Raw genomic sequence first — 21,651 nt, forward strand, 5'->3', positions numbered from 1 at the left:
CTTCCTGCCTGAGCTGCAAGCTCCATCCATGGTGCCTCCACTCCGTTCGCTGTTTCCGTTGCTCTACTGGGTTCCCGGCGACTCCCGCGTCCCGCTCGACCAGTGCTTGCCCCGCTGCTGCTTCGACCTCCCATGGTTCATCTCATTTCCAGGGAACAGCAGCCCGATGGCTTCTTTGTTCCAAGTTTCTTCTACACGCCAAGGCCCGGTGCACCCACGTCCGCCAAGTACCACAACACCCACGTTCGCCTACAGAATCCGTACCACTACGCCGAAGACCTTGGATGCACCAAGTTCCACTACAAGATGTACCACTACCATCGCATGAACCGAGATCGGCAAGTCCAAAGACCCAAAGTACCACGACAACTCCGAAGGGATTCAAATCTGTCAAGTTACTCTACCGATGACTCGAACGGCTACGAAACGTGTACCACTACTGTCGAACCACGAAGACTCCGTGGACGTCAAATTCCTCGCCGTGACCACAAACATATACGAAAACTTGTGCGACTAAGAACGTGAACGACTATCGTCGCCACGAGAACGTCTGCTTCCTCTACTTTGCATCGAATGAGAAACCGTCCCATTTGCACGCTTCGAAGGTATAACCCCGAGACGACCGCCCGTGAACGAATGCATGTGTTGTATGACATGCATGTTTGGATGTTGTATCCTCCCGTGAACGTTAGTTGTTTTCGTCGCTCGGTACCGTCGTCGACCCGTGGGAACCCGATAACCGGGATCACCCCACCATCTTTTGCACGCTCCCGGCACACTTTCTTCACCGACATATCAATGAGTTGTCGGAACCGGAACGTTGCTGTGGCACCGTTTCGTTATCGTCGCCGTGGCACCCCTTTAGTTTCCACCATGATGACAAATGCTTCATAATATGCTTGTCAAAATTTTCTTAAAACTTGCATAAAACTTTGACATGTCATCCGCATCATGATAACAACATTTAAAATGTTTAAATTGTTGTTTGCTTCAATTGCTAAATGACATGTGGGGATTTTCTGGAGTTGTTGTTGTTGTTTCCGGCTTCATTTAAACTTCCTTAAATGTGTAGTTCTCTTATGCCTCACCTCTTTCCATGTTTAACCAATATTTAATATTGTTGAGTACATAAACGGGAGTGAACTAAATACTTGATGTGGTGTTTCGTCAATATGCAACTTGTTGCATATTGAGCCCCACTTAATTTGGAGTATTGTTTGTTGCACTTTGCCATGCCATGCCTCTTTAAACCGGACATGCATCATATTTGGTTGTGCATCATGCCATGATTATGTGATGGTTGTTTACTTTGTTGCTTGCTTCTTTCCGGGTTGCTTCTCTCGTTAGCTTCGGTATCGTTCCAGAGTTGTGAGGATTCGTTCGACTACGTCCACTTGTCTTCTTCATGGACTCGTTATTCTTCCTTGCGGGATCTCAGACAAGATAACCATACCCTCGAAATCACTTCTTTCTTTACTTGCTTGTTGTTTGTTCTATCCCTATATCACGCTACCTACCACTTGTTATGTCATGCCTCCCATATTGCCATGTCAAGCCTCTAACCCACCTTCCCAGCAAACCGTTATTTGGCTATGTTACCGCTTTTGCTCAGCCCCTCTTATAGCGTTGCTAGTTGCAGGTGAAGCTGAAGTTTGTTCCATGTTGGAACATGGATATGTTGGAATATCACAATATCTCTTATTTTAATTAATGAATCTACATACTTGGTAAAGGGTGGAAGGCTCGGCCTTATGCCTGGTGTTATGTTCCTTGATTTTGTGTTCCTTACGCGGTTGGGTGTTATGGGAACCCCTTGACAGTTCGCTTTGAATAAAACACCTCCAGCAAGGCCCAACCTTGGTTTTTAACATTTGCCACCTAAGCCTTTTCCCTTGGGTTCTGCAGACTCAAGGATCATCTTTATTTTAACCCCCGGGATAGTGCTCCTCTGAGTGTTGGTCCAACCTGTCAACCGCGGGTGGCCCCCAGGGGTAACTCTGGGCCGGCCTACTGGAAGTTTGGACAATCCGGTGTGCCCTGAGAACGAGATATGTGCAGCTCCTATCGGGATTTGTCAGCAAATCCAGGTGGCTTTGCTAGTCTTGTTTTAGCATTGTCGAAATGTCTTGTAACCGGGATTCCGAGACTGATCGGGTCTTCCTGGGAGAAGGAATATCCTTCCTGGGCTAAGTTGGGACACCCCTGCAGGGTATAAACTTTCGAGAGTCGTGCCCGCGGTTATGTGGCAGATGGGAATTTTTTAATGTCCGGCTGTAGATAACTTGACACTTAACTTAATTAAAATGTATCAACCGCATGTGTAGCCGTGATGGTCTCTTTTCGGCGGAGTCCGGGAAGTGAACACGGTTCTTGTGTTATGCTTGAACGTAAGTAGTTTTAGGATCACTTCTTGATCACTTCTAGCTTCTCGACCATTGTGTTGCTTATCTTCTCGCTCTTATTTGCATATGTTAGACACCATACATGCTTAGTGCTTGCTGCAGCTCCACCTCACTACCTTCTCCTACCCATAAGCTTAAATAGTCTTGATCTCGCGGGTGTGAGATTGCTGAGTACTCGTGACTCACAGATACTTCCAAAAAGTTGCAGGTGCCATTCATACCAATGCAGGTGACGCAACCGAGCTCAAGTGGGAGCTCATTGAAGATTTTGGTCATTGTTATGTATCTTTTCTGGATGACCAGTAGTGGAGCCCAGTCGGGACGATCGGGGACCTAGCATTTGGGGTGTCTTGTTTTATTTCTTACCGTAGTCGGTCTATGAGTGTATTTGGATGATGTATGGATTATTTATGTATTGTGTGAAGTGGCGATTGTAATCCAACTCTTTATCCCTTTCTTATTCAGTACATGGGATGTGTGAAGATTACCCATCTTGCGACAAGCCTACCATGCGGCTATGCCTCTAAGTCGTGCCCCGACACGTGGGAGATATAGCCGCATTATGGGTGTTACAAGTTGGTAATCAGAGGCATCCCCGACTTAGGAGCCCCTTGCTTGATCGAATCGCTGACGTTGTTGAGTCTAGAACAAAATGTTTTGAGTCTTAGGATTATATATATCGGAGAGTAGGATTCTTTTTACTCCTCAGTCCCTTCGTCGCTCTAGTGAGGCCTCCTGACATAGAAGTTTTGACTTCCCTCTCCTCAAATTTCATGAAAAAAAAATTAGGATCACGCGGGTATCTTGGAATCGTTCCGATAGTCTTGTGACGAGAATATTGTTCTTGGTGCCTCCTGACATTTAGGGGTTGTGGCAGTGTCCCGGGGAGTTGAGCTCCGAGGTGTTGTCATCACAATTCTACCATTGTAGTTCTGGAATACCTGAGTTCGCCGACATCGAAAATCTCTTTTATGTAGTTGTTGGTGAGATAACCTCAACGCCACCCAGTACTGGGCGGGAGTTTGGGAGTATTGCCATAACTTGTATAACGGATGCTTTTCGAAGGTTTCTTGGTTATGTGTTGAAGGATGGATACAGCTCGATGTAGGAATTGTTAGTTTGGGTGAGATATTCCCCTGTATCCCCAACACCTGATTGAATAACCAGAAAGTTTTGGGAGTTTATAAGTGGTAATTCAAGTGTCACGAGGGAATTATTTCCAACAGACACATGATACAATATGGGATCTATCATATGTTTGTTTCCGGCTTATCCTGCAAGCCAATCTTTGTTTTGTTTTTGAGTTGTGGTATTCGAGTTGCTTCAATGTCAAGTGCTGATTTCATACCTTTACTAAGCGGTGTTCTCATATTCCTATGTGAATACTAATCCTTCTCATTTATCGAGATGGTCATGCAAATTCCTTTCCATCCGAAGTGCTCCTCTTCAAGTGGATCCGATCATTTTCAACATCTGCAAGATCAACTCTAAGTTTTCTCAACGGTGTTTGTTTCATCCGTCCCCAAGTTTCCTTTGTTTTCCCGACCTCCCACCCTTTTTCTTCAAGTACTCGGAGATATTCAAAGCAACTATCCATTTTATTCATACGAAGTCTCTTCACTCTTTTCCTTCAATGTTCTTACCCGGTGATTCTCATGAAGATACTAACGGAGCTTCGAGTTTATAATTCTTTGTTTTCTTTCTTCTCCCGTGGATTCAATTCAAGCTTTGTTGATCATATCATTTCCTCGGTTCAAATGCTTTCTCATGATGGTGCACCTCTTAATCATTCACTTCTTGCTATTCATTTGTTCCGGAGTGCTGAAGATATCTCAGAAGGCTCGTCTTGTCATTCAAGATCCGTTTAACCTATTTCGAGGTTGTTATCTCATTGAAGCCGTTTAATTCAACAGGTGAAATCTCCTTTTCAAGAAATCATTTCAACGGCGTTTCTTTTGAGTAGGCCCTAACCCACAGGTCTTTTCCCAGCATCTTATCTAGCTCTTCTAATTTTACCGGAGCTATTCCCAAATTCTTTCGAAGTTTGACATAAGAATGTTTTATCATCAGTCAAATGTCTTTCTCCAAGATCTTTCGAATTTTTTTCCTCGTTGGCTCAATCTTTCTATTCTTCATTATTCCGGAGTGTCTCAGCAATTCATGGTGGTGTTTCTTGTTGTCATTCTCAAATTTTTAAGACGGAACAAGAGTTTCTCTTAAATCTTGCTCCATTCACTTCAAGATTCATGGTTCTAGCTTGATGCCATCCTCTCATAATTGTTTTTGATTGTGAGAATTCTTTTAACCCATCCAGAGCATTTCAGGAGTTGTTTTCATTTTTCTTAATCATCCAAAGGCCATCATTTTAGAAGATTTATTCATTCTCAGCTTTCAGCTATAGTTCTTGAATTCTTCTGGCGCATCATTCAAATATCCTCTATTCAGTTCATGATCTCTTTGTTCTCATGTATCTAAATCCCCTCAAGTATCTTCATTCGTTTTCCAATTCTTCCCAGTGAATTGTGCCTTTGCTACTCTCATATTCAATTCTTACGGTGGTTCGTTCAAGATTTATCTTCCTTCATTATCATATTAATTTATTCGTTGTTTCAATACTACCGGTGGTTCGTGGAAGACCTTCTCAAGATTACGCTATATCTCTCTTAATCCTTTCTATGAGAATAAGTAGTATGTCAAATACATTGCTTGTCATCAATTTAATTTGATGAAGGATAAACATACAATAAATCTTATTATTGTTTTCCTCAAAGTGATGTAATTCCTTCTTCCGGAGTTTGTTCAAGAGGAAGAAATTCTTGGTTCCAAGTTTGTTCATCTTTTTTTTCCGGAGTTCCAAGTTTTCCAGATTATCTCGTCGCGAAGCTCCATCTAAATCATCGCAAGGCTTCACCTTTTGTTTTGAACTTCTCTTTCTTTTTATCATCCATTTATTACCGGAGTTCTCACGATGGCTCAACATGGTGGCTCATCAAGGATTTCTTTCATTCTTCATTCGTTCTTTAAGATTTCTCTTGAATTTATGATTCGCCAAGCTATACCCTCAAATAAACATGGTGCTCAACACATGTTGTGTTTTGAGGAGTTCAAGCCTTCTTCGTCTTGCATTCCGAAGTGCAATTCTTCCTACCTTATCTTTTGAGGTGGTGTTATGTCATTTTTGACAATTTCTTTGTCTTTCATGATTCACAAGTTGTCAGGAATGAGATATTTTAAAACCATCATTTTCTCTACGGTCATGAGATTGTTTCAACCGAGTAATTTCTTCGTCAGAGGTTATGTTGGTATAGATTTCACCTAAAGCCTTCCATTGGGAATATTGCTCTTTGTGGTGATTATCTATGATCCAAGTCTTTTCTCCTTATCAACTTGATGGAAGAAGCCTTCTATCTTTCTAGCTCTCAATCAAATCTTGTTTCCGTTTGTCGCAGAATTTCACCTCAAGTTTTGAGATGTTTTCATAAGCCCAGAAACAACTTATTGTTTTTGTTGTTGATATTTTAACAATTCCGTTCAAGCCTTCTTCGTAGGGATGTTTCTTTCAAATTCAATTGTGGGAGGAGTTGTCATTTTCTTCTTTGTTCTTTTGTTCTGACGATCTACCTTCTATTCTTTCATCCGGAGGCATTGTGATGTTGCTCTTTTCTCTCATCATCTCGAATGGTGAGGGTCGTGTTCTTTTTTTGCTTATCCATTTAACTGGGGTGTCATGCCCTCTTTTCAAGTTCTTCCCATTTTGTCAAGTTTTACCTCCCTTCTCAACCGGAGTGCTGTCTGAAATCTTTCTTACCCCTTGTGCCATTCTTTCAATAGTTCCGGATGCAGTGTGTTCTTGATCTCATCAAGTATCCTCTCATCTTGTTAAGATCATGTTCAATTCCTTCCATTTACAGTCGGAGTGTTGTCCAAGTTATATCATTCTTTTACCTTCTCTATCTTGTTTTAAACAGATTGTTGTGTCTATCATTCCTCTTCTAACCGGACTCTCATCCAAGTGCTTTCATTTTGCCAAGCTCACATTCTTTACCTTCCATTTCCAACCGAAGTGTTGTCGTAAGATCCTTATCGTTCCTTGTACATCTCGGTTCAACCAAAGTGCTTGCTTGTACTTCTTGTCCATTGCAACCCTTTTTCTTATGTCTTTCAACCTACAAGGTTCTAGTAATGTTTCGTGTTCCTCTTTTTTAACGGAGTCTTTTCAACTTTGTTCATCTTCATTGTATTCTTTTTTTTCAATTTGTTCAACCTCACAAGGTTCTTTGGTTTCACTCTTTTGTCAAAGAAGCAACTTTGTTTTACCTCTTCCTCTTCTGTTTCTCCCCGATGCCATCCTAGATCTCGGGACGAGATCCTCTTGTAGTGGTGGAGTGTTGTGATGCCCCGAGACCGACGCTCCAAACGCCGTCCATGTTTCTCCTTCTCGTCGTGTGTTTTTATTGATTGTTGCACCATCTTGCTTATGTTATCTTTTCTTTTCTCTTGTGCATTTCTTCTTCTTGTATGTTGCTGTGTGTGTTGCAGTCATCATAATGTGTTGTGCTTAATGTGTGGTAAACTCCTGCATCGTCTCTCTCTCAACTTCATCATCTTCTCCACCCATGACCCATTGCATGACCATCTTCCTCCCTTTCTTATTTTCCATTTATTTGGGGTATTTATTTCCCTTTTTCCATTAATGCTCTTTCTTTCCCTATATCTAATTCACCATGCCTACTTGTTCTCTATCAAATTTTCATCCCTTTTGAAGTTGTTTTTGGTTGGGTTCAAAATTGCATCAAGTTTGAAGTTAATTCAAACTTGGTTTAATTTTCTACCTTTAAAAATGCCCTAAGCAATTTGTTCAAATATTACATAAGTCCTGGACCCCATAGCATTTTTCCTCTTTGTCAGAAACCTCCCTTAGATCCCTGCACATTTATTTTTATTTGCTATCTTTGGAATTGAAATAAAGAAGAGAAGCGGGAGGGAGAAGGGAGCCTAGCCAGACCTCTGGCCACTTGGGCCTCCAACAGACTCGCCCACCTAACCCTGTAACCTAGCCTCGACCGACCTCTCCCTCTCGATGCCCAGCGCCACCGCCATCTCCCTTGCTCGATCCCCATCCCTCTCTCCCTCGTTCACTCGTCTCCCTCTCCTCCCTCGCCCCACCACCATGCTCAGGAGAGGAGGTCCTACGCCCAATCCATGGCCTTCCTTCCCTGACCTTCTCCTCATGTCGTTCCCCATGGACGCGCCTCCCCGCTACTTTGTTGCTTGCCTCACCACCGGCCGGCAACCAGTGAGGCCCCGCATCCGCGTCGACCTCAATTCCTCTTCTTTGTTCGTGCCTCTAGCCGTCCCTTCACGCGCCCCTATGCCACAGGCGCCCGACTCCTCTACTCGTCATGGCCGCCGGCCATGGAGGCCACCGTGCTGGCCCACTGCTTTACCACCGCTTCCATCGCCTCGCTCCCGCAGGCATGCAGCTGCCCCGCGACCCCTACGTTACTCGCGACTCTGCTCCGCGACGTCCTTCCTCCTTGCCAGCGTCCAGTAGGAGGAGCTCCGCCCAAGCCTCTGCTCGGCGCCGCCAGTTTCCTCCATCGGGCGCCTTGCTCCGTCTCTTGCACATCTGCTGCCGTCGGCAGCGTCTGCACTTCCACCTTCCTGCCTGAGCTGCAAGCTCCATCCATGGTGCCTCCGCTCCGTTCGCTGTTTTCGTTGTTCCACTAGTTTCCCGACGACCCCCGCGTCCCGCTGGACCAGTGCTTTCCCCACTGCTGCTTTGACCTCCCGTGGTTCATCTCGTTTCCAATGAACAGCAGCCCGATGGCTTCTCTGTTCCAAGTGTCTTCTGCACACCAAGGCTCGATGCACCCCTCGTTTCGCCAAGTACCACGACACCCACGTTCGCCTACAGAATGTGTACCACTACCGTCACATGAACCGAGACCGGCAAGTCCGAAGACCCCAAGTACCACGACAACTCCGAAGGGATTCAAATCCGCCAAGTTCCTCTATCGATGAATCGAATGGCTACGAAACGTGTACCACTACCGTCGAACCATGAAGACTCCGTGGACGTCAAATTCCTCACCGTGACCCCAAACATCTACGGAAACTTGTGCGACTAACAACATGAACGACTACCGTCGCCATGAGAATGTCTACTTCCTCTACTTTGCACCAAACGAGAACCGTCCTGTTTGCATGCTTCGAAGGTATAACCCCAAGACGACCGCCCGTGAACGAATGCATGTGTTGTATGTGATTCATGTTTGGATGTTGTATCCTCCCGTGAACGTTAGTTGTTTCCATCTCTTGGTACCGTCATCGACCCGTGGGAACCCGGTAACCGGGATCACTCCACCATCTTTTGCACGCTCCCGGCACACTTTCTTTTGCACCAACGTCTCAATGAGTTGTCGGAACCGGAATGTTGCCGTGGCACCGTTTCGTTATCGTCACCGTGGCACCCCTTCCGTTTCTGCCATGATGACAAATGCTTCATAATATGCTTGTCAACATTTTCTTAAAACTTGCATAAAACTTGCACATGTCATCTGCATCATGATAACAACATTTAAAATGTTAAAATTGTAGTTTGCTTCAATTGCTAAATGACATGTGGGCATTTTCCGGAGTTGTTGTTGTTGTTTCCGGCCTCATTTAAACTTGCTTAGATGTGTATTTTTCTTATGCGTCACCTCTAGCCATGTTTAACCAACATTTAATATTGTGGACAACATAACCGGGAGTGACCTAAATAATTGATGTGGTGTTTCGTCAATATGCAACTCGTTGCATATTGAGCTCCACTTAATTTGTAGTATTGTTTGTTGCACTTTGCCATGCCATGCCTCTTTAAACCGGACATGCATCATACTTGGTTGTGCATCATGCCATGATTATGTGATGGTTGTTTACTTTGTTGCTTGCTTCTTTCCGGGTTGCTTCTCTCGTTAGCTTCGGTTTCATTCCGGAGTTGTGAGGATCCGTTCGAATACTTCCGCTTGTCTTCTTCATGGACTTGTTCTTCTTCCTTGCGGGATCTCATGCAAGATGATCATACCCTCGAAATCACTTATATATTTGCTTGCTAGTTGTTTGTTCTATTGCTATGTCATGCTACCTACCACTTGTTATATCATGCCTCCCATATTGCCATGTCAACCCTCTAACCCACCTTCCTAGAAAACCATTGTTTGGCTATGTTACCACTTTTGCACAGCCCCTCTTACAACGTTGCTAGTTGTAGGTGAAGCTGAAGTTTGTTCCATGTTGGAACATGGATATGTTGGGATATCACAATATCTCTTATTTTAATGAATGCATCTATATACTTGGTAAAGGGGGGAAGGCTCGGCCTTATGCCTGGTGTTTTGTTCCACTCTTGCCGCCCTAGTTTCCTTCATACCGATGTTATGTTCCTTGATTTTGCGTTCCTTACACGATTGGGTGTTATGGGAACCCCTTGACAGTTCGCTTTGAATAAAACTCCTCCAGCAAGGACAAACCTTGGTTTTTAACATTTGCCACCTAAGCCTTTTCCCATGGGTTCCGCGGACTCAAGGGTCATCTTTATTTTAACCCTCGGGCCAGTGCTCCTCTGAGTGTTGGTCCAACCTGTCAACAGCTGGTGGCCACCAGGGACAACTCTGGGCTGGCCTATCGGAAGTTTGACAATCCGGTGTGCCTTGAGAACGAGATATGTGCAGCTTCTATCGGGATTTGTCGGCACATCTGGGTGGCTTTGCTGGTCTTGTTTTACCATTGTTGAAATGTCTTGTAACCAGGATTCCGAGACTGATTGGGTCTTCCTGGGAGAAGGAATATCCTTCGTTGACCGTGAGAGCTTGTGATGGGCTAAGTTGGGACACCCCTGCAGGGTATAACCTTTCGAGAGCCGTGCCCGCGGTTATGTGGCAGATGGGAATTTGTTAATTTCCGGTTGTAGGTAACTTGACACATAACTTAATTAAAATGTATCAACTGCGTGTGTAGCCGTGATGGTCTCTTTTCGGCGGATTCCAGGAAGTGAACATGGTTCTTGTGTTATGCTTCAACGTAAGTAGTTTTAGGATCACTTCTTGATCACTTCTAGCTTCTTGACCGTTGCGTTGCTTCTCTTCCCGCTCTTATTTGCGTATGTTAGCCACCATATATGCTTAGTGCTTACTGCAGCTTCCACCTCACTACCTTCTCTTGCCCATAAGCATAAATAGTCTTGATCTCATGGGTGTGAGATTGTTGAGTCCCCGAGACTCATAGATACTTCCAAATAGTTGCAGGTGCCGTTGTACTAGTGCAGGTGACACAACCAAGCTCAAGTGGGAGCTCGTTGAAGATTTTGGTCGTTGTTATGTGTCTTTTCCGGATGATCAGTAGTGGAGCCCAGTCGGGACGATCGAGGATCTAGATTTGGGGTGTCTTCTTTTATTTCTGACCGTAGTCGGTCTATGAGTGTATTTGGATGATGTATGGATTATTTATGTATTGTGTGAAGTCACGATTGTAAGCCAACTCTTTATCCCTTTCTTATTCAGTACATGGGATGTGTGAAGATTACCCCTCTTGCGACAAGCCTACCATGCGGCTATGCCTCTAAGTCATGTCCCGACACGTGGGAGATATAGCCGCATTGTGGGTGTTACACACAGCTCAAAGCAAAAAAGATAGAGGTAGAAGCATTTTTTGAGGGATGTTTTTTCCTGTCAACGAGAACGATCAAGTAGTTCCCAATACTTTCCATGCTAGATATATATAGGCGGTTCCAAAACAGAAATTAAATTTTATTCGTTTTTCAACCATACTTTCACTTTTCATGGCTAGCCGTATCCACAGGTGCCTTCCATACCTACACTTTCCAAGGAATTTATTGTTTGACAACATAATTCATTTTTTTCATTTCAGGACTGGGCATCCCTAATACCTTTGCCTTACTCTTGTGCAATGACAACTGAATAAACACTCATCGTGAGAATAACATATCTAGCATGGAAATATATTAGCTAGCCCCTGTCGGTTCATGAGCGGTATGAGCACACAAAAGAGAAGTTTATTTTGAAAATTAGAGATGGCACGTACAAATTTGCTTAGAACGGCAAGAGAATACTGCATATAGGTAGGTATGGTGGACTCATGTGGCAAAACTGGTTTAAAGGATTTTCGATGCACAAGTAGTGATCATACTTAGTGCAAAATGAATGCTAGCAAAAGATTGAGAAGAGACCAACCAAGAAACCAAAAATCTCATAAGTGAGAATTGAGCATAATTAATACCGAATAATGCACCACAAGTAGGATGTAATTTCATTGCAAAACTATTGACTTTCGTGCTTGCATAGGGAATCACAAACCTTAACACCAATATTCTTACTAAAGCATAATTACTCATCAACATGACTCTCATATCACATCATCATATCTCAAAACTATTACAAGGAATCAAGTTTATTTTGTCCAATGATCTTCATGATAGTTTTTATTATATCCTTCTTGGATATGTATCACTTTGGAACTAATTTTCATGTGTTTCTTTTGATAAGCTCAATCAAATATAAGAGAAGATCATGAGCGTAATATTTCTTTCTCTAAAATTAATTTAAGTGAAGCAAGAGATAATTTATTGAAAATTTTACTAACTCTCAAATAAATCTAAGTGATGCAAGAGAGCATTTCTTCAAAAATAATAAAGCACAACGTGCTCAAAAACATATAAGTGAAGCACTAGATCAATTCCATAGCTCATAAAGATTTAAGTGAAGCATAGAGAGCAATTCTAACAAGTCATGCCACAATTCCAGCAAGGATTCATGACTTAGAACAAAAAGCAAAACAAGCAAAGACTCATATCATAGAAGACGCTCCAAGCAAAACTCATAGTATGTGACGAATAAAAATATAGCTTTGAGTAAAATACCAATGGTCGATAGAAGAAAGAGGGGATGCCACTCGGGGCATCCCCAAGCTTCGTTGCTTTCTTCTCTTTGGATAATAGCTTGGGATGCCATGGGCATCCCCAAGCTTAGGCTCTTCTTACTTCTTATTCCTTCATCCATCTTAACATCACCCAAAACTTGAAAACTTCAATCACACAAAACTCAACAAAACCTTCATGAGATCCGTTAGCATAAGAAAGCAAATCAATACTATAAGTAGTGTTGCAACCCATTCATATTTTATTCTTGCATTATATGTACTATATTCCAAGTATTCTATGGAAAAAACTCTTCAAAGAAACCCATAGAATCATGAAAACAAGTACACAATGCAAAGAAAACAGAATCTGTCAGAAACAGAACACTTTGTAGCAATATGGATATATCGAATACTTATGAAACTCCAAAAATTATGAAAAATTAGGAACACGTGAAAATTTTGTATATTAATCCTCTCCAGAAAGAATTGGTATTTTTTAGCGCTTCTGTTAAAAAGGAGAATTATTTTCGTGAGCGCAAAAGTTTCTATTTTTCAGCAAGATCAAATCAACTATCACTCAACATGATCCTAAAGGCTTTGCCTGGTACAAACACCAATTAAAACACAAAAAACACAATCATAACAGTATCATAATTGTGCAAACACTCAAGAACATAAAGCAATAGATAAAAATAAATTTTATTCATTGGGTTGCCTACCAACAAGTGCTATTGTTTCATGCCCCTAGCTAGGCATAACACAAAGGATCTATGTATTGTCATCTTTCTCCATAATTTCCTTAGAGATACTTTTGTCATGAGGTTTTGTAAAAACAACATAAAACATATTATCCATAGAAACCTTAGCAGTATTAAGCTTCTTATCATCATAACCTTTTTGATTTTTGTCAACAATCCAAGAGTAATGTTGATTAACATTATTGAAAACTTGTTGGATTATATCTAAAATGGGGACTTCCTTTTCAAAATTCTCATTAAAGATTTGATTATCAGCAAGAAAATGTCTTAACTCATAATCACTATAGTAAAGAATTTCATCTATCACGGGCCTTTCATGATTCATAACATAAAAATCAAAGATTTCCATAGCTTCCCGTATTATGTAGTCAAATTCATTCATAAGAACGAGAGTGGCCAACTTTTTAGCTTTTGGATTCTTTATAACAGGAAGATCACAAAACAATTTTTGCAAAGTAGGATGAGTACGGATAAATTTACTTTCAAGTTTCAGAACTAGTGCTGAAATAGCTTCCGCGCAAGATCTAGTCTTTCTAAGTATAGGAGCATCATCAAGACTTAGATTTCCAACACAATTGAAAAATTCTTGGAAACGTTCTTTTCCCATAACTGTTTTAGCATCCCGATTGCCCGTACGGCCAATCTTAGGAGTTAGGCCATCATCTGTTGCTAACATACCGAAATCACTCATGATTGCAAGCAAATGATAGATCTGGCGAGAAAAAGGCGAACAAAAAAGAGGCCGAATAAAATGGCAAAAAAATTTGAAGAGGGGGGGAGAAAAACAAGAGGAAAATGGCAAATAATTTAAATTGCAAGGAGATGATATTTGTGATTAGGAACCTGGTAGATGTGAATGATGTCTCCCCAGCAACGGCGCCAGAAATTCCTTTTGATATCTACTAGAACTGCATCGGTATTTCCACAAAGAGGAAGGGATGACACAACACAACAACGGTAGGTATTTCCCTCAGTGATGAGACCAAGGTTATCGAACCAGCAGGAGAACCATGCAACACTACGTGAATGGAACCTGCACACAAAAAACAAATACTCGCAACCTGGCGTATTAAAGGGGCTGTCAATCCCTTTCGGGCAACGGCGCCAGAAATTGGCAAATGGACGTGAGAAAGTTGTAATAATTTGATAGATGGATCTCGCGGGAACGAGAGAAAAAATAAATTGCAGCAAGGTATTTTTGTATTTTTTATAAATATAAATTAGAAGATAAAAGCAAATGAAAATAGATCGCAAAGGCAAATGTATTAAAGAAGAGACCCGGGGGCCGTAGATTTCACTAGTGGCTTCTCTCGAGAAAAATTGCAAACGGTGGGTAAACGAATTACTATTGGGCAATTGATAGAACTTCAAATAATCATGAAGATATCCAGAAAATGATCATTGTATAGGCATCACGTCCAAAATTAGTAGACTGACTCCTGCCTGCATCTACTACTATTACTCCACACATCGACCGCTATCCAGCATGCATCAAGTGTATTAAGTTCATGGAGAAACAGAGTAATGCAATAAGAATGATGACATGATGTAGACAAGATCTATTTATGTAGAAATAGACCCCATCTTGTTATCCTTAATGGCAATGATACATGCTTGTCGGTTCCCCTTCTATCACTGGGTTCAAACACCGTAAGATCGAAGACATGATAAAGCACCTCTTCCCATTGCAAGATAAATAGTTCATGTTGGCCAAACAAAACCCAAATATCATAGAACAAATACGAGGCTATAAGCAATTGTGCATATAAGAGATCAACGAAGACTCAAATAACTTCCATGGATAAAAACATAGATCTGATTATAAACTAGAAGTTCATCGGATCCCGTCTAACTCACCGCAAAAAGAGGTACATCATATGGATCTCCAAGAGACCATTGTCTTGAGAATCAAAAGAGAGAGAGAGGAAGCCATCTAGCTACTAACTACGGACCCGTAGGTCTACAAAAGACTACTCACACATCATCGGAGAGGCACCAATGGACATGATGAACCCCTCCATGATGGTGTCTAGATTAGATCTGGTGGTTCCGAAACTTTTGGCCGGAATTGATTTTCGTTGACTCCCCTAGGGTTTCTGGAATATTGGGTTATTTATAGAGTAAAGAGGCGGTTCGGAAGGCAACCGAGGTGGGTACAACCCACAAGGGCACACCTGGGCCTCCAGGCGCGCCCTGATGGGTTGTGCTCCCCTCGGAGCACCCCCAGGTGCTTCTTCGGCCCACTAGATGTCTTCTGTTCCAAAAAAACCACAAAAAGTTTCGCTGTGTTTGGACTCCGTTTGGTATTGATTTCCTTCGATGTAAAAAACATGCAAAAAACAGCAACTGGCACTTCACACTATGTCAATAGGTTAGTACCAAAAAATCGTATAAAATGACTATAGAATGATTATAGAACATCCAATAATGATAATATAACAGCATGGAACAATCAAAAATTATAGATACGTTGGAGACGTATCACCGGTACCGGTGCATAATCCCAAAACTCATTCCTTGTTTTTCTCCTGAAAAAAGAAACCAGCCAAATAGCCAACAGGATTCCTGCGCAACCATGGGAATTTGGAGCGACTGGGTACACATAATTGTGGTTGATTATATCAGCGGTTAGATAATACGTCAACCCCCACTTCAATGGGCATTTCCTCTTCTCTGCATACCCCGCTTAAGTGTCCACCATCTTCAACGTCACTGATAGGCCGTGCTACACTCTGCACACACTCTGCAGTCAGGTGCCTGATGACAGGTCAACATCGGAATCATCCCCCTCATCTTCGATGAGTCCGGTGTCGAGCAGAGACCTCGATTATATCCAGATCATGGAAGGGACGCCGCCTCCGGAGTCGTCAGATGACAACCAGATGGACGAGGAGTCGTCAGAGGATGAAGAAGAGGACGACGATGATGAGGAGGAGGAATGGTCGAACGAGGAGGAGGACGACGACGACATAAACGACGATGACAACCGCGGCGGCGATGAAAAGTCGACGGTCAGTGGCAAGAAGCGTCCTCGCCTAGATGATGTCGCGGGGCCATCCAACAACAACAACGAGTAGAAGGACTAAATTAATTAGATTGTATATATATATATATCTGTTTCTGTTCGCTCATATTAATTTGTTATCTCTGTTTATCCTTTCAATCTCATCGCAGACATTTAGTAATACATATTCGACAGAGATCTTCTACATTATTGTCCACAGGTTGGTTTTTTGAACTATGTGCCCTGACGAGAACACAATTCACAAAAAAAGACCGTATGGGCTGTCTATAATGACCACACACAATTTTGATTAGCGACCTGTTTGCCGAGTATAACACACGTCTTGTTATGCCGAATCATTTGTGTTCACCTAGATCATCACAAACGGTTCATCAAAGCGAACTGTATTCCTATATCGCACACACATTGATCTGGCTGCCCGTTTCTGTGGTTCTGTCTCATCGCAAACGGTTCGTATGGATCAACCGTATGCACAGCATCGCATAAGCAAATAAAATTTGAACCGTGTTTGATGTATCATTCATTGCAAATGTTTTGTGTCTTTTTGATGGTTTTTTTACATCACCCTTTGCGATTAGTGCATCGCACACAGTTTCGTCAAAGGGTCTCTGTAACACCCTCGATGCGACTATAGCTCCCACGTGTCGAGGCACGACTTAGAGACATAATCGCATTGAAGGCATATGTCGCAAGTTAGGCAATCTTCACAACATCCCATGTAATATGAATAATAAAGGGGAGAATATAGTTGGCTTACACTCGCCACGTCAATCAAGAACATAAATAACATTACATTATCCAAAACACTCATGGCCCAACTACGGCGCCAAAATAAAAGAGAACCCAACATGCGACACGGTCCCAATCACCCCCAACTAGGCACCACTACTGATCATCGGGAAAGGAAACGTAGTATTGTTGAGAGTCTTTGTCGAACTCCCACTTGAGCTCACACGCGTCTCCTGGAGCAGAATCATCTGGCCCTGCATCTGGTGTAATAGTAATCTGTGAGCCACAGGGACTCAGCAATCTTGCACCCTCGCGATCAAGACTATTTAAGCTTATAGGTGTGGCAAGGTAAAAATATGAGTGGAGCTGCAGCAAGCGACTAGCAAGTATGGTGGCTAACTTATTCGCAAAGGAGAGCGAGAAGAGGAGGAAAAGCACGAGCGAGAAACTAGAGAGCAACCTGCGCAAACATTACTCCAACACCGTGTCCACTTCCCGGACTCCGCCGAGAAGAGGCCATCATGGTAACACACTCAGTTGATTCATTTTAATTAATTAAGGTTCAAGTTATCTACAACCGGACATTAACAAATTCCCATCTGCCCATAACCGCGGGCACGGCTTTCGAAAGTTCAATCCCTACAGGGGGGTCCCAACTTAGCCCATGACAAGCTCTCACGGTCAACGAAGGAATAGCCCTCCTCCCAAGACATTCCGATCAGACTCGGTATCTCGGTAACTCAAGACACTTCGACAGGTTAAAACAAGACCAGCAACACCGCCCGAATGTGCCGACAAATCCCGATAGGAGCTGCACATATCTCTTTCTCAGGGCACACTCAGATGAGCCAGACGTCGGGTAGGCCAGCCCAGAGTTGCCCCTGGTAGCCCCGGACATCGCTCAGTTGGACCAACACTCAGAGGAGCACTGGCCCGGGGGGGTAAAATAAGATGACCCTTGAGTCTGCAGAACCCAAGGGAAAGAAAAGGGGCTAGGTGGCGAATGGTAAGACCAATGTTGGGCATTGCTGGAAAAGCTTTAATCAAGGCGAAATATCAAGGGGTTCCCATTATAACCCAACCGCGTAAGGAACGCAACAATCCGGGAACATAACACCGATATGACGGAAACTAGGGCGGCAAGAGTGGAACAAAACACTAGGCGAGAGGCCGAGCCTTCCACCCTTTACCAAGTATATAGATGCATTAAGATAACAAGGCAATATAATGATATCCCAACAAGCAAATAAAAGATGTTCCAACAAGGAACGGCCTCCAATCTTCACCTGCAACTACCAACGCTATAAGAGGGGCTGAGCAAAGCGGTAACATAGCCAATCAACGGTTTGCTAGGACATGGTGGGTTAGAGGTTTGACATGGCAATTTAGGAGGCTTGCAAGAAAGTGGTAGGCATCGTAGCAGTGGCATAGCAAAAGAGCGAGCAAACTAGCATAGCAAAGATAGTAGTGATTTCGAGGGTATGATCATCTTGCCTGCACAATTGTCAGAGTTGACTGGATCCTCAAAAGCAAACTCAACGGGCTCCTCAGTAGCGAACTCGTCTCCCGGCTCTACCAAAACAAGACAAACAAGCAACAAGGACACAATCAACCACGAGCAAGGATCAAGCGATATGATGCAATGATGATATGCTATGCGGGATGCGATGCGGGATGCAAAATACAAGATATGACAGGAAATGCATGAACCTTGACTCAACTTGGAAATCCAAGTGTGCCACTGGAAATATGGTATGAAATTGCTTGAAAACGATATAAAGAACGCCGGAATCGGAGTTATGGTTTGGAAATGGCAAGCGTTTCAAATATGACACCGGTCTGCGATTTACAGCAAGTAGGCATCTAAATGCAATGAAACGAACATGCTACAGCACTCAAACAAGACAACAAAATACATGGAAGGGATGCACACAAGATGCTTAACAAAAGTCTAGCATTGAGCTACGGCCAAATCATCCATTAATAGGTTCAAACAAGCATGGCAAAAACGCAAATGGAAAACAGATTTCAGACTTAGTGAAATTAACAGTTGTCTGGAATTTCAGATCATATAGCCCTCTTCGGAGCAACAAAACAACATTCTACAGGACCTGAGCATGACAAAGAAAGACATGGCATGGAGCTACTCAACAAGCTTAACAAAAGTCCCTTAGTGACCTTGAGCCAAAAGGGATCACAAAATATACTAACAAGCACACGAACATAGCAAAAACATAATCAGTTTTCAGACTTAGTGAAAACTGGGACTTGCTGAAACATAACTCACGAAGGCATGTTTACGAGCTCGATGCACTCACTACGGTGCAAGTCATGGCAAGACAAGCATACACCCATAAAGAAGGCACAAAATAAAAGCTAGACATGGCAATAACAATGGCATAGCATGCACGGATCAACTACAATAACATCGGCAAAATCGCAAACAAGTTGACGATCTGCCCAGATTCACCATGAAGCAAAAGTTGAGCTCAATTGACTCAAGCTATGGTGCTCCATAATTGCAAGCAAAGACATGGATGGATAGAGCACTACAAGGTTAACAAAAATCCCTTACTGATCATCCTCAAAAGAGGCACGGATCACTAGGTAACAACAAGAACATATGGCATCATGAACTAAATAATCCCAGACTTAGTGAAAGCTACTAAGTCCCTGAAAAACAGATTTACCGGGTGCCTCACTTTGCAAGCTTGCACAAGTCACCACACACATCCTAAAAATGCATGGGTTGCACCTCTGGAAATATAACAAGATGCTTAACAAAACATATGAAGAACTCATGGCCATATCATGCACACATTAATCATGGCAAAAATGACAAAAGTGCTAAATGAAGTAACAGATCTGACAATTAACTCAAGTAGCCCTCTTCTAACAGCATTTAGGGCATCAAGATGAGCTCAAATGAAAATGATGAACTGCAATGAAATGATGTACTCTATGAGATGAACATTTTGATATGTTATATGCACGAATCGGAGCTACGGATGCAAAGTTACGGGGCCCCAAACAGAGCAACTTGGATCAGGAATTCTGGGACTTAGAAAAATTATACCCCGCGGGAACCGGGACGAGGAGGACCCGGGACGAGGAGATCCGGGCGAGGCGGGGTCGTTTGGATGGCTGAGCTGGTGGATCTGGTCCACCCGACCAGATCGGATCCGGCCGGAGCTCCGGCGAGCGGCGGACGGCGGGCGGGGCGGCAGCGGCCGGTGGCCGAGGCGGCGGCGGACGGCGGGCGGTGCGGGCGGCTCCGGCGACGCGGTGGCGGAGGCCGGCGACCGGCAAGGCGGCGGGGAGAGCGGGGCCGGCTCGGGTGGCGTGAACGGCGAGGAGGCGGCGGCGGTGGCGCGGCGTGGAGGCGGCGGCGGCGCGGCGTGGAGGCGGCGGGCGCGGGCCAGGGAGAGCAGGCGGCGGCGGCTGGCCTTCGGGCCGCGGGGGCCTGGCCCGGGCCGCGCGGGCTTCGGCGGGAGGCGGCGGCTGCGCGCCACGTGGCGGCGTGGGAGTGGCGGCGGCGGTGTGTCCGGCGCGCGGAGCTGCAATTTTTAGGGTTTCGGGGAGGAAGAAGATCCGAAAACGGAGGGGTGTATATATAGGCATAGAGGGAGCTAGGAGAGTCCAAATGAGGTGCGGTTTTCGGCCACGCGATCGTGATCGAACGCTCTAGGACATGGAGCAGAGTTTAGTGGGTTTTGGGCCAAATTGGAGGGGTGTTGGGCTGCAACACACACGAGGCCTTTTCGGTCCCTCGGTTAACCGTTGGAGTATCAAACGAAGCCCAAATGGTACGAAACTTGGCAGGCGGTCTACCGGTAGTAAACCAAGGCCGCTTGGCAAGTCTCGGTCCAATCCGGAAATGTTTAATCCCCACACACGAAAGAAAGTTAGAAATGGCCACCGGAGGAGAACGAAGCACCGGAATGCAAAACGGACAACGGGGAAAATGCTCGAATGCATGAGACGAACACGTATGCAAATGCAATGCACATGATGACATGATATGAGATGCATGACAACGACAACAACACACGGAGACAAGACCCAAACCCGAGGAAATAAAATAACTTAACGCCGGAAACGGCAAGAGTTGGAGTACAAATAGGGAAAGTTACATCCGGGGTGTTACAGTCTCTGATCATAGTATCGCGTTAGCAGCATCCCGCAGTAGTGGATGTACCTGCGAACAAAAATGTTTTCCTTGGAGCAACCATGTGGGATGTATATATGAACGAGAATGTTTAGCGGGGACTGACTATGTGGTATGTACTTACGACCGGAAACAATTTCGCACACGACCTCATTTTGTCGAGCGTGTGTGCCGGGAGGGCATATCCCCGACAGTTCCTGGGTCATGTGGGAAGGACCCCCCTATTGCAGTCACTCACTAGGTGATGGTTCCAAATGCCATCGTGGAAAGGGGTTAAAAACCGTTTGTGTAGCACCTCGCTGTACTAGTGCTCTCTCTCTCTCATTTGATTCTCAATACAATTGTCTCTTGGAGATCTATTTGATGTAACTCTATTTGTGGTGTGTTTGTTGGGACCTGATGAACTTTGAGTTTATGATCAGATCTATTAAACCCATGAATGTTATTTGAGTTTTGATCTCTTATATGCATGATTACTTATAGCCTCGTATTTCTTCTTCGCATGTTTGGTTTAGTTAGGCCAACTAGATCGATTTTTCTTGCCATGAGAAGAGGTGCTTTGTGATGTGTTCGGTCATGCGATGTTCTTTCCCAGTGACAGAAGGGGCAGCAAGACACGTATTGATCGTTGCCATTAAGGATAAGAAGATG

The sequence above is a fragment of the Triticum urartu genome, chromosome 6A (assembly GCF_056163025.1).
Source record: "Triticum urartu cultivar PI428250 chromosome 6A, HENAU_Tu73, whole genome shotgun sequence".
Taxonomy (NCBI): domain Eukaryota; kingdom Viridiplantae; phylum Streptophyta; class Magnoliopsida; order Poales; family Poaceae; genus Triticum; species Triticum urartu.